The sequence below is a fragment of the Phocoena phocoena genome, chromosome 15 (genome assembly GCF_963924675.1).
Source record: "Phocoena phocoena chromosome 15, mPhoPho1.1, whole genome shotgun sequence".
NCBI lineage: Eukaryota > Metazoa > Chordata > Mammalia > Artiodactyla > Phocoenidae > Phocoena > Phocoena phocoena.
Window position 1 is genome coordinate 17,013,329 of NC_089233.1, and position 14,521 is coordinate 17,027,849.

The window sequence follows — 14,521 nt, forward strand, 5'->3', positions numbered from 1 at the left end:
CTTTTCCACTCCACCTCCTGTAATCCCTCATGTGGACCTTGTGCTCCAGCCCCGCCTCTTTACTTTCACACATTTCCCCCCAAACTCTCTATCATATGTCATGCCTCTGTGCCTTTGCATATTCTCTTCCCTCTGCCTGACCTACCTTTACCACCTCTTGTTTGCCATGAAAACTTCTATTTATCCTTCAAAGCCCAGTTAAGAAATGACCTCTTCTGAGAAGGCACCTCGGACCCCAGAAGTACCCACGGTGACTGGTCCTATTATCACACTGCCTTGAGATGGTCTCCTCCACCAGACTGGACACTCCCTGAGGACAGGCACTGGATCTTGTCTTTCCAGTGGTTCCTGTGCCCCAGATGGGGTTGGCACACAACAAGAATTTAATAAAGTTTTGTTGAATGAAGGAAAGAAGGAAGGAAGGAACAGGGGCCATGTTATAGATACTGGGTGTCCCATTTGGGTTTGGAAATCTGGATCCCGACTCTGGAAGCCGTGGTCTCCTCTGTCCCGCCTGGGCTGAGCTGTGTTTTAAGCCATCCCGGCTCCCTGCCCCTCTTTCCCAGGGAGCTGGGATTTTGGGCAATTCTTGTGAAACAATCTCCTAAGCTTGTAGGTTTCATTTGTTTAATATTTCAGGGATATGCAACAATGTGGTGGCTCCGTGGCCACAATCCCTAGCCTTGCGTGAGTCATTTCTCAACTGAGTTCCTGTGATAGTCTCTTGTTGGTTCCCTCAACCTCTCTGTTCTCCGTCTGAAATCGATTTACAATTCTGCTGCTCACTTAATTTATTTAGTGCATTTTATTGATTTATGTCATAGAACTGAAAGGTGCATAGATCAGAACATGCCGAACAGGGAAGGGAGAGGGGAGCCAGCTTCCACAGTTGCCCAGACTCTGACATCGAACTGCAAGCAGGTCAGCCTGCTGGCTGCAGCCTGAACACACCGAGTCACTGGTGCATCCTTGTGCCTGTGCATTAATCCTGGGTGATCTTTTCTCCCTGGCTGCTTGGGGGACTCACTGTCACCTTCACCTGCCAACCCAAAGGTCCTGCCTCTGCAAAGTCCTCTCTGGCCCCCAGGCTGAGTTAGTTATGCCCACTCTGGGCTCCCAAGTCACCGAGTACACGCCTGTGGTCCAGGGCCTGACAAAAAGGGAACTCTGATTCTTTCATCCCAACAAGACAGACAATTCAGGACACAAAAATGCAAGAGACTGGCCCGAGTGGTCCACACGTCCATTTTTCCCTCTCACCTGCCATTCCCAGACAACACTGAGCTAGTTTTTGCAGCCCTCTGACTGTGGGTGGGAACCATCGTTTGTCTGAAAGGCCCTGGTCCTTCTGTGGAGGCAGCAGAGCTCTGGAATCCTCCTGCAGAAGGAGATCATTTCCTGGCCATTCTCAATAAACTCACAACACAGGCCGCCTCACCTGGAGCCATTTCATTCTTGGAAGCAGGGCAGGCTGCAGCCTTGTTTTCTGGGAAGGGCTGCAGGGACCTTTGTCCACCTTTCCTCCACCTTCCCAGGGCAGGCTAGTGGGCAGCATCCCTCGGTGCCAGGCTGTGTGCCAGGAGCTGGGTCAGTGAGGAGAACGCCTCACGGCTTCCGACTTGAGGAGCCTTCTAGTGGGGGAGACACACAAGGAGGTGGAGAGTCACATCTGTGAATCAGGGACCCATGGGGGTGCCTAGAGGCCTGTGGAAGGAAAGATGGCAGTATAGGAAGGCTGTGTGGAGGGTTCCATGTGGGGAGGGTCCTGAAGGATGAGTGGCATTCCTTCTACTGCATAAGGGGCACGGCGGTGGGGGGGTGTCATTCCTGGTAGAATGAATGACATGTGCAAAGACGTGAGACCCAGTATCCTTGTGCCAGGCACGTGACAGATGTGCAGTAGACACTTGCTGAATGATTGAAGAGTGGAAGGAAGGTATAGCCCCGAGAGGTTAAGTGCCTTGCTCAAAGTCACACAGCAAATTTAGGTTAGAGTCAGCCTCACCTGCCAGGATCCTGAGGGCTTTTAATCAGCATCCCGCCCACCCTGCCAACACCACCCATCCTTTCTCAGCTCACCCTTCCTTCCCACCCATTCCTCCAGCCTCATTTTCTCTAGCATCACACATGGTCCTCCCACCTCCCTCATTCTGAAATGCTGGTTCTGCCACTTTCGTTCTGAAATTCTGGATTCCTCTAATTACGTGCTCTTATTAAAAGTGATTAAACTCCCGTGCCGGTGGAGGACTGCTCCCGGAGATCACAACATCCAATAATTGCTTTAGTTGCTCTAATTCCAATTATTCAAGATTATCTTTCCAGGTAATTAGGTGTCTGGGTAGTCTCGCCTGTTCGCTCTCTCAGAGAGTGTCATATTAACCCCAAACGGTGACCAGCTTTCATGTTTCATAATTGGAAACAGTTTCTCCATGGTGAGAAGACTCCGTTAAGTGTAAACAGTGGTAATTAACATTTCGAAATGACTCTTCGGTCTTATCATACTTTGGTTTGAGAAATTACCTCGGATGCTTAAATCCAGCTCTTTGCCCCTCTGAGCAGAGGTTTCAGCAGCATTGGGGAAATAGGGCTTGCTGAACTGCATGGGGGTGGAGGCATTTGAAGGATGGCTCCTTTGCACATTCTAGGAAAGTCTTTGCATGGACTGGTTTCCTTCTGGATCTCTGCTTGGATGGGAGGTCGTGGGATGGAATTTGCCATAAGACCCTTCCATTTGGCCCAGGCTTTGCATTCACACAGGACCTTCACTTTAGACAAATGATGAGTCCTTCAAATGAAGTTATACCATCAAGGCCACCAGGTACAGTTGTGTAGGTTACCCACTGTGCAACTCTGGGGGTCATGATTCATCTACGTGAGTGGCATTGGGTTGGGCAGTGCACATCCTGTACGACTGTAGGCAGGGGCTGGGGATACACAGACTGGGTTAAAAGAAGACAACATTCAACATACAGGTCTATAGCTACACCTCATTGCTGAACCGCACTGCCTGTGATGAGCAGGGAATTTATAACCCGATTTTGTCATGTTTCTTTTTTAATTGATATAATTTCATTTATATAATATACAAAGAGTGAAAGGCACAGAGTTTACATGTACAGTTCAGTGAGTTTCAAGAAATGCATACATCCATGTAGCCCACATCCTTGCCAAGATGTAGAACCAGGGCCAGCTTCGTGGGCACGTGACCTTATAGTCGCATAGGGTTCCGTGCATGGAAGGACTCTCCATTTGGTTTAATGCTATACTGTAACTGTCTTGAAATTCTTTTTTTTTGAGTTTCTGAAGCAGGGTTTATTTATATATTTATTTTTTGGCTAGGCCACATAGCTTGCAGGATCTTAGTTCCTTGACCAGGGATCAAACCCACACCCTCAGCAGTGAAAGAGTGGAGTCCTAACCACTGGACCACCAGGGAATTCCCCCTGAAGCAGGGTTTAAATAGACTTTATTGTTACAAGGGAGGCCCTACTGAGCAGCGCCTTCTAAATGGATACATGTGCTCCCAGGATGGCAACATGGAGAAATGAAGGGGTCATGATTGCAGAAGAGGTCACTGTAACTGAAAGACAGGATCCCGGGGAGGCCAGCCAGGAATGCAGCAGACATGATCAGGACAGGCCGGGGTGGCCAGGTCGCAGGCTGAGGGAGAGGACAGCTACTGTCTCTCCCGCTTCTTGTAGTTCTGCGGGTGTGACAGGACCCAGCCCGACGGGAGGAGGAAACACAGGAAGCAGGAGGTGAGCCCAATGGCGATATCCATGGTTCCGAGCTGCTCCCGCGGCGGCTTGGAATGGATCTGGGCCCGCGGCACGGGGAGCCGCCGGGCCAGGCCTGTCAGGGCCCTCAGCAGCAGTGGAGTCAGCACAGACATGACCGCACAGAGTAGACTGCAGGTAGCAGGCAGCCGGAACCCAAGGTCGCAAAGTCAAAATCTGTCTTGAAATTCTTAATAATTTTTTCAACAAGAGGCCCTGAATTTTCTTTTTTTTTTAAATTAAATTAATTAATTAATTTGGCTGCGTTGGGTCTTCGTTGCAGTGCGCTGGCTTTCTCTAGTTGCGGCGAGCGGGGGCTACTCTTTGTTGCGGTGCGTGGGCTTCTCATTGCGGTGGCTTCTCTTGTTGCGGAGCGTGGGCTCTAGGCACGTGGGCTTCAGTAGTTGTGGCACGTGGGCTCAGTAGTTGTAGCTCAGGGGCTCTAGAGCGCAGGCTCAGTAGTTGTGGTGCACGGGCTTAGTTGCTCCGCGGCATGTGGGATTTTCCCGGAGCAGGGCTCGAACCCGTGTCCCCTGCATGGGCGGGCAGATTCTTAACCACTGTGCCACCAGGGAAGTCCCCTGAATTTTCATTTTGCACTGCCTTCCCGATTTGGGCTGTATACTGCACCCCCATATTATTATTCACTTACTATTTCTCTTTACATTGATTCACTTACAAAGTCGAATTATTTTCTCCCCATCCTGAGCAATGAGATCTGTCAATTCACGGTTTTAGTGTGCCATGTTATTTTTTTCCGAGGTGCTTTAAAATAAATAATAATAATACCAAAAACTTATTTCTGTTTTGCCAATGTGTCAGACGCAGCTGATTCCCCCAACAACTCAGTGAGTTTGTGCTGTCGTTAAACTATGTGATGGGTGGGGAAACTGAGGCCCAGAGAAGTTAAGTTAACTTGCCCAAGGCCATATGGGTTGCGGTGGTGGTGCTGGGTTGGAACCTGGGCAGGTGGGCTGCAGAGTCCTTGTGCTTTACCATTCCACTTGCTGCCTTGATGCGAGCTATTAAAATAGAAAAAGAATCCCCGCGACTAGGGAAGGACTAAAATCTAATGAAAGGAAGGGACGAGGTAAATGTTGTCTGGGTGGGGCTGGGAGGGAGAAAGGGATGACACTTGTCATCCTCCAAAGCCCTTAGGACTCACGCATCTAATGCTGCTTCCTTCTTGTTAGGCTTCTAGTTCCAAGACAGGAGTCTAACCATCACACATGGGCTGTCAGGTGGGAAGGCCTCAGAGAGCTGGTCTCACCTGCTCCATTTTGCAGATAAGAAAACTGAGGCCCTGAGATAAAACTCTTCATGGCTGCCATGGCCTGAGTACAGGTAGACCTTAGAGATATTGCGGGGTCAGTTCCAGGCCACCGCAGTGAAGCAAATATCGCAATAAAGCAAGTCACACCAATTGTTTGGTTTCCCAGTGCATAGAAGAGTTATGTTTACACAATACTGTAGTCTATTAAGTGTGCAACAGCGTTATGTCTAAAATACAATGTGCATACCTTAATTAAAAATACTTTATTGCTAAAATATGCTAACCATCGTCTGACAATGCAAGATTGCCACAAATCTTCAATTTGTAAAAGCAGTATCTTCAAAATGCAATAACAAGGTGTGCCTGTATAATGAGTGTACAAGTGGCATACCAATCCCTAAGAAGTGGAGTCCCCACTCTGGGGCAGCCTCCCCCAGCCCAGCCCTGGCAATTCTTGGAACACTTATTGAGCACCTGCTACATACCAGTCCCTTTCAGGCATATTATCCCATTTAATCTTCTCAACAGCCCACAAAGTGGGTTTACTGTTATCCCCCTTTTCAGATCAGGAAGCTGAGGCTCAGGCTAAGACACTTGCTCCCGGTCCAGGGAGGGGCAGAGCTTGGATTTAATCACAGAGTTGAGTGCAGAGCATGGGCTCTGGATTCAAATTGTGACTCTACCTCATTAGCTGTGGGACCTCAGGCATGCTTCTCATCCTCTTTATGGCTCACTTTCTTCATCTGAAAGATGGGGTAAATAGCATCCACTTTGTGGAATTCTTCCGGGAGTCAAATGGAATAATCCACGCGAGGGGTTAGCACAGGGTCTGTCTCAATCAACACTAGCTTGAATGAATATTCCAGCATATTTCCGCCATCTCCTCCGTTCGGCCCGACCAGCTGGAAAGCTAACTTGGCAAGACCTCAAATTTGAGTTTACTTCTACTCAACTAACCTTCATTGACTCATGCACAGAATTCCATTCCCTGCTAAATACTTTCACATCTCTTGGTTCATTTAATTCTGTTGACAGCTCTTTGAGGAGGTGCTGTTATCTCTGGTTTACACCCAAGGAAACAGACTCAGAGAAGTTGAGCTACTTGCCTGAGGTCACACAGCAAAGCAATGTATCCCATCAGTCACGTGCTATTTCTGCCACACCTCACAGGTCTTTCCACCCTGCCTGGGGCCTCCTGGCCCCTCTTCCACTCCTTGGGCCCAGGAAGTTCTTTGGTTGGCTTTGCTGTGTGTTCTGACCCAGCCAGGTGGCCCCATTGGCTCACAGCTGTCAGGGCCTGCGTGGAGCAGAGGGAGGTGGCAGCTAAGGGGACCCATGGCTGCTGCTGCTCCTGGCACCCTCTGCTCCTCACGCACCACATCTGCTGGCTCCCGCAGACTCGTCATCTGCAACCATCTGCCGGGCTCCCTGGAGGCGCTAAGTCTGTGATGTGACACAGAATCTCCCAAACCCACTGCCTTTAGCCTGTGTGAGGAGCAGAGAGACCTTATCTATATCTTGAACCCACTAGGAACGATGGACTTAAGTTAGAGGCCCTTTCAGGCCCTGGAGGGCTGAAGCCCCTGCCCTGGTTTGCTACCCAGGAATTTGCTCCTGCAGACCTGGTGCCGTTTCTGGAGCCAGCCTGACTCCCACGGGTTCTGCTTCGCTTAGGCTTTCCCCTGAAATTTCATTCTGAGTTTAAAAAGTCCTGTGTCTCTTGGCAGGGATGCCCTGGTCCCCTGCTTGTCCACAGAATCTCTGGCCTCATGGGCTTCTGGTATTCAGCGTGTGTTTTGCCAAAGGCAGAGAAAGGCCCGGGGTGTGTGTGTGTGTGTGTGTGTGTGTGTGTGTGTGTGTGTGTGTGTGTGTGTGTGTGTGTGTGCACTTGTTCCGGAGACACAAGGAAGGAAAGTGGTTTCTCCGAAGCTGGTGTCTGTCTGTTGGTCTCATCACACACTCCTCTTCCCTGGCCCATCTCTGGTGGTGAGGGCAGAAGCTGTTGGTTTTATTCATTAGTTAAGATTTTTTTTGATTGGGGGGTACCAGCTTTTTTGAGATATAATTCACTTACCATTTGTTTGTCCCCTTAAAGTTCAGTGGTTTTTAGTGTATTCACAGAGTTGTGCAATCATCACCACTATGAATTATAGAATATTTTCATCACCCTGGAAAGAAACACTGTTTCCTTTAGCCATCATCCCTCAATCCACCAGACCCCACAGACTCACACAACCAACGATCTCCTTTCTGTCATTGTAGATTTGTCAATTCTGGACATATACGAACAGAATCATATAATATGAGGATTTTTGTGCCTGACTTCTTTTACTTAGCATAATGTGTTTTTTTTTTTTGCGGTACATGGGCCTCTCACTGTTGTGGCCTCTCCCGTTGCGGAGCACAGGCTCCGGACGCACAGGCTCAGCGGCCATGGCTCATGGGCCCAGCCGCTCCGCGGCATGTGGCATCTTCCCAGACCGGGGCACAAACCCGTGTCCCCTGCATCGGCAGGTGGACTCTCAACCACTGCGCCACCAGGGAAGCCCCCGCTACTTGTTTTTGTAAATAAAGTTTTACTGGAACACAGCTACGCTCATTCCCTTATGTATATCCCTGGCTGCTTCCATGTTATAATGGCAGAGTTGAGCGGTTATGGCAGAGATGGTATGGCCTGAAAAACATAAGATATTTCCTCCCTGGCTGTTTACAGAAAAGGTTAGCTGACCCTGCTTCATAGTTTACCATCAAGTATGCAAACTTAAACACAATAGATTTGCTTGTTTTTGAACTTTCTACATAAATGTGATCAAATGATGAACCTTTTTTGTGTCTGGCTTCTTTTGCTTAAACTTATGTTGATCATTATTGTAGTCCATTCAGGCTGCTAAAAACAACAGAAATTTATTTCTCACAATTTTGGAGGCTGGAAGTCCAAGACCAAGGCATCACCAGATTCAGTGTCTGGTGGGAACCTGTTCCTTGGTTCACAGATGCCCATCTTCTTGCTGTGTTCTCACAGGGCAGAAGGGGTGAGGGAGCTCTTTGGGGTCTCTTTTTATAATTTATTAATCCCTTTCATGAGGGGTCCACCTTCATGATCTAATCACCCCCAAATGCCCCACCTCCAAGTACCATCACATTGGGAGTTAGAATTTCAACATATGAATCTGTGTGTGTGTAGGGGACACAGACATTCAGTCTATAGCAATCACATAGCTGTAGTTTGTTCATTTTTATTGCTGTGTAATATTCCATTGTGTGACTCTAAGACCTTCTGCTTGTTCGTTTTACTCTTAGTGGGTATTTGGGACATTTTCAGTTTTTATTATGAATAATGCTGTTAGTTCAAGCGTGGTCCCCAGACCAGCAGCATCAGCGTCACCTGGGAGCCTGTTAGAACTGTAAATTCTCAAGCCCCACCCCAGACCTCCTGAACAAGAAACTTCAGGTCGGGGCTGGCAGTCTGTGTTTAACAAGCCCCTAGGGCGATTCTAATGCATCCTCCAGTTTGAGAATCCCTGCTGTAGTGTTTACCTAGACATAGAATTACTGGGCCAACCCTGTATATCTTTAATTTTACTAGTCGTCTTGTTTTCCAAAGCGGGCGTACCAATTTATACTCCCACACACGTGGTATGAGAATTCCCATTGTTCTGTTCTCCACAATGACTAGCTTTATCAGATTTTTTAAATTTGCCAAATGGATGGATGAGAAGTGGTATCTTATTGTGGTTTTCAATTTGCATTTCCTTGGTTATCAGAGGGGTTGAGCATCTCCTCATGTTTATTTGGGTTTTCTCTTGCGTGAAGTGCCTGTTCACATCTTTTGTCTATTAGATTGTTTGTCTTTTACTTATTGCTTTATAAGGTTTTTTTTTTTTACATATTATAACCCTTTGTTGCTTATAGGTATTACCCCTTTTGTCACTCTGTGGGCTTGCCTTTTCACAGATGTCTTTTGATGAATATAAATTCTTAATTTTGAAAATTGTGATAAGACACCCATAGCATAAAATTGACCATTTTAACTGTACAGTTCAGTGGCAGTGAGTACATTCACGTTGTTATGCAACCATCACCACCATCCATCTCCATGCCGTTTTTATCCTCCCAAACTGAAACTCGGTATCCATTAAACACTAATTCCCATTCCCCCCTCCCAGTCATCATTCTCCTTCTTGTCTCTATGAATAAGACTGCTCAAGGTACCTCATATAAGTGGGATATGCAATATTTGTCCTTCTGTGCCTGTCTTATTTCACTTAGCATAATGTCTTTGAGGTTCATCTATGTACCTCACTGTGGATGTGTCAGAAACAAAATGTTTTGGTGTGGTCTAGTATATATACTATATATATATATATATAGATAGATAGATAGATAGATAGATTTTTTTTTTTTTTTGCGGTACGCGGGCCTCTCACTGTTGTGGCCTCTCCCGCTGCAGAGCACAGGCTCCGGACGCGCAGGCTCAGCAGCCATGGCTCACGGGCCCAGCCGCTCCACGGCATGTGGGATCTTCCCGGACCGGGGCACGAACCTGCGTCCCCTGCCTCGGCAGGTGGACTCTCAGCCACTGCGCCACCAAGGAAGCCTATATACTATATTTTGTTTATCCATCGGTTGATGGACGTTTGGACTGTTTGTACCTTTTGGCTATTGTGAATAATACTGCTGTGAACATTGGGGTACTAACGTCCATTCAGATCCCTGCTTTCACTTCTTCCACCCAGAAATGGAATTGCTGGATCATATGGTAACTCTATGTTTAATTTTTTGAGGAACCACCATACTGTTTTCCATAACAGCCGTACCATTTTACATTCACAATGCACAAGGGTTCCAATTTCTCTCCGTCCTCACCAATGCTTGTTATTTTCTGTTTTGATAACAGCCGTCCTAATGGATGTGAGGTGGTATCTCACTGTGGTTTTGATTTGACTGGTGATATTGAGCATCTTCTTGTGCTTTTGGGCCATTTGTGTATCTCCTTTGGAGAATGTCCATCCAGGTCCTTTGCCCATTTATGAATTGGGTTGTTTGGTTTTTGTTGTTGAGCTGTAGGAGTTCTGTATATATTCTGAATATCATTCTTTATCAGATATATGCTATGCAAGTATTTTCTCCCATTTTGTGGGTTGCATTTTCATTCTGTTGATAGTGTCCTCTGATGCACAAAAGCTTTCAAGTTTGATGAAGTCCAGTTTATTTGCTTTTTCTTTTGTTGTCTGTGTTTTTGTAACCAAGAGATTATTGCCAAATGCAACGTCATGAAGTTTCCCCCGTTTCCTTCTAAGAGCATGAACACACACGCACAACTTATTCATCCATCCATCCATCCATCAATAATTTTGATTCTCCAGCTGCATGCACATCCTTCTGGCCTCATGAGAAATACTCCAAGGCTGTCCCGGGCCCATTTGTCTGGAAAACCTTTGCAAACATTCATTTGTTCCTGCGCTGTACTGTGTGCAGGAGAACTCTTCAGTCTTGCTACTCTCCTTGTCTTCCTTGGGAGAGCGGGTGATTTCTGCTTTAAGATTTCCTAGTCTGTTATTCTCTCCCTGGCAGGATGGTGTGTGCATGCACGCGTGCGCATTGGCAGAGGGTGCAGGGGCCCCCTTCAGTGACCCACTCCAGCATCTGTGCTTTCTTGCTTCCCTTCAATTAGCAACACTAGCTGCTGGAACAAAGAAACCTCCAAATCTTAGTCGCCTTCCGTGATAAGAGTTGGTTTTCCCATCACGGGAGGTCCTGTGCAGGTGACCCCATGGCCGACCCCCTTCCTTATGCTCATCCAGAGCTCCAGGCTCCTTCCCCTGCGGGCTTTGGAGTCTTCTCCATCCAGCCAGAAGTTGGGGAAAGAGGATGGTGTGGGAGGTCCCTATGGGCCGGGCTGGGCTGGGAAGTGGCTGCTTTCATTTCCGCCCACATTCCTTTGGCTGGAACTCAGTCTCATGGCTGTACTCAACTACAAAGGCTATAGGGAAATGTAGCTTATTTGTGTGCCCACGAGGAAAAGGAAATGGGCTTTGGTGACACATGGAAGTCTCTGCCATACCCTCTGTTCTTCCCTTTCTCTGTCCCCCAGGCCAGGGGAGCTTTATTAAGTGTGGGATGTCGGAGGGAGAAGGGGCAGGAGAGGGGAGGTAGCCCAGACCTTCTTCTCTTTTTCTAAATACAATATTTACAGTAAAAGTTGTGGCTTTTAAACTTAAAAGTCCAAGCTTTTGCAGCTCAGAAGCCTTGCTCTTGTGTCCTGAGACCTGGCCCTGCTTTCCCCTGGACCCCCTCCCCTGCAGCAGTGGATACAGGTGGGGAAGGACAAGGGGTTCAGGAAGGCTGTGGGAAACCTTACCTAATGTCTCAAAAAATTATCCTGCTGCTGTTAACTCAAGAATCCGGTTGTGTGTCTGCCACCCTTTAGTTTGCAGATACTAGTTTCTTGCACGTTTTAAAAATCAAAACGTCCATTACCTGCTTTCAGGTTCTTGATTCCTCACTGGTTCCGCAGGATTCCCCCCTGCACAGCAACAAAGGGCCATCAATCCCAGGTGCGGGTCCCTGCACCCTGGACTGTGTTTATTTGCTTTGGAGGCTGATTCAGAAAGCGCAGAACTTCACTTCCCTTTGGACTTCGGCTCTACCTTGCCAGTGCTCACTCTGCCTTTTTCACTTTAACTGATCCTCTTTCGTGCCACAGAAGTCAGAAATAAAGCAGAATTGTGGCGTTCCGATCGCTTCCTGTCATGCTTTGACATCGGACTGTTGGCCCTGAGCAGCCTGTTTGTTCCTGCCCAGTTGTTCTTGTTCTGAACAGAACTGCAGAGCTCATTTTTGCTCTCACCAGCAGTTTTCACCAGCTCAGTCCCTCGTGGTGGGCGCCTGCCCATCCCGACAGGATCCTGACACCCTGCCTACAGGGCCTTCGAGATTTCCTTCCCCATTAGGGCGTCTGCGCCCATCCCTGCTGGACTCCAGCCCGTGTTGAGGCATGTTTGCCTCGATGGAAGCCTTTGGGGAGCATGAAGTTTGGACTCTTGGAAGGTCAGTGGTCATCCTGCATGGCCCCATGCTCTCTCAGGAGACCATCTCCCTTGTTGACTGGGGGATCTGAAATGGACAGGCTACCTCTAGATCATTCTCCTAGTGAGACAGACCCAGGCAATTGCTCAGTGCTCCCAAAATCCTTGGCACCATCGTTGGACCGGGGACTGGTGGGAGGTTCTAGAAAAGAAGGAAGATTGGCTGCAAGAGCCAGAAGCCTGCTCAGACCAGCTTAACTACAAAGGCGGTTTTGACAGGACAACCCCACAAAGTCCGGATGAGAAGTATTTAAAGACCAAAGCTTAGGATATGAGAAGGGGACTGACCAGGAGTCTTACCTCTTTTCCTCTGCACATCGGTTTCTTTTCTTGTGGCCTCTCCTGTGTGACGACCAGTAGTCTACTGACCTTCCATCTGTTAACTAAATCTCTAGGTCTCATTTTCAAATACTTGAGGACAGAAAATCTGATTGGTCCAGCTTGGAGCTGGGAACAACTCAGACTGGATGAGCTGAAGCAGGGGGCGGGATCATCCAGCACGCCCCAGGGCTATGGTCAATTTCATTAAGAAGGTGGTGTGGGGGGCTTCCCTGGTGGCGCAGTGGTTGGGAATCCGCCTGCTGATGCAGAGGACGCGGGTTCTTGCCCTGGTCCGGGAAGATCCCACATGCCGCAGAGCGGCTGGGCCCGTGAGCCATGGCCGCTGAGCCTGCGCGTCCGGAGCCTGTGCTCCGCAACAGGAGAGGCCACAACAGTGAGAGGCCCGCGTACCGCCAAAAAAAAAAAAAGAAGATTGTGTGGTCAGGGAGGAGATGGTTGGCAGGGCTACTGTGGCGGGGAGATGGGGAATGAACCATTGTTTGGTTTAGGAGAAAGAGGAGGACTTTCTCCTCTTTCTGAGGCTGAGCACACTGCTCACACGCACACAGCTGCAAAGTGACAGCATCGGGATTCAACCCGGGGCCGCCTGGACTCCAGAGGAGGCTCTGTGGTGGTTTCCGAGCCATTTGCTCTGGGTTTTCTCTACTTTTTGTTCTCTTCCAAATCTAGTTTCCTTGGAAATAAAATTCAGAGCTCACTTAAGTCCTCCTTCCCTCTCTGCACCTCAAGGGCATTCCATCCTGAGGTTTATTTAGAGTTAAATAAGCTGAAGGGGGAGGGGCCCTTACAAATGGACCGGTAACCTGCTGGGCACGGAAGGCTGCCCTGCAGTCCTGGCTTCCCCTCTGCTGTCTCATTATTTCCCGTGGAGTTCTCATCAACATCCCTTTACGACTGAAGTTGATAAACTGGCTGAGACGGTCAGAAGGATTTAATTTAGTTCAACTCTGGCCCTTCCCCCTCCTGCACTCATGCCAACGTAAGGACCTCTGAGCCGGGGTTCAAAATAGGGCCTTCACCTCCAGCAGATCTGGGGCCAAGCAGGGCCAGCACCCAGGGGAACTTGGACTTGCTTCTGAATCCCTCTGAGACCTGCAAGGTAAAGTTGACAAAGACCCTCCCTCCAGGCACTTGAGTTTTGCATTCTGACAAAATCGTGTGAACCTTTCTTCTGGAAGGGAGAGTTCTGGGGTTCCGAGAGTCAAAAAGGCTTCAGATTTTTGATCTTAGTCATTGATTCAACGGGTATTTCTTGGGCACCAACTGTGGACCCCACCCTCCCAGGGTTATTTTAGGTCCCTGCCCTCCTGGGCTTGACTTTGTTGAGGCAGAAACTCAGGGGAAGAGAGTGAGCCCTTGTTACTGCTCTGATCGAGGCAGTGACCATCAGTGGTCCGTGCGAGTACGCGACTGATTGATTTCTCTTTATCCCCCGTACCCGCCTCCCATTCCCCTCTCTTCCGTACTGGCAACCCTCAGTTCTGTTTAAAGTATTTATGTTTGTATATGTTCTTGCACATGTGTCACTTCTTGCATCCTTTAAATTTATATAAATAGTACGTGTATTGCTATTTCTGCAGTAAGGCTGTACTATAACAAATCACCCCAAAACTCAATGGCTTACAAAAACAAGCTTTATTTTTCTTGCTCGTGGGTCTGAGAGTTGGGTGGTGACTGCTGTGGGTTGTGGGCTGACTGGGCTTGGTTCCAGGCTGTGCCTTGGGTTCAGGTCTGCCCTGGGCGTGTCCTGTCACGCTGGGGCCGGCATCTACCTGGAGGATATTCTCATGGCGATGGCAGAAATGCAAAAGGGATGAGAGAAACCTGTGATACCAGACACAGAGAACAGACTTGTGGTTTCCATGGGGGAGGCGGGTGGGGGAGGGAAGGACTGGGAGTGTGGGGTTAGCAGAGGCAAACTATCATATTATAGGATGGATAAACAACAAGGTCCTACTGTATAGTACAGGGAACTATATTCAATAACCTGTGATAAACCATAACGGAAAAGAATATGAACGAGAATATACACATATATGTAT

At 48.3% G+C, this 14,521-nt stretch overlaps 1 protein-coding gene and 1 pseudogene across 3 annotated transcripts in view; one reads left to right on the forward strand and one right to left on the reverse strand.

Annotated features, from left to right (window-relative positions):
• The window catches only part of GSG1L (GSG1 like), a 221,502-nt gene that overhangs the window by 93,493 nt on the left and 113,488 nt on the right, over nucleotides 1-14,521 (forward strand). The gene's annotated exons all lie outside the window — the stretch shown is intronic.
• On the reverse strand, nucleotides 3,450-3,946 carry LOC136135548 (cytochrome c oxidase subunit 8A, mitochondrial pseudogene; annotated as a pseudogene). Its single transcript, XR_010656592.1, has one exon. The product of XR_010656592.1 is annotated as a cytochrome c oxidase subunit 8A, mitochondrial pseudogene (transcript).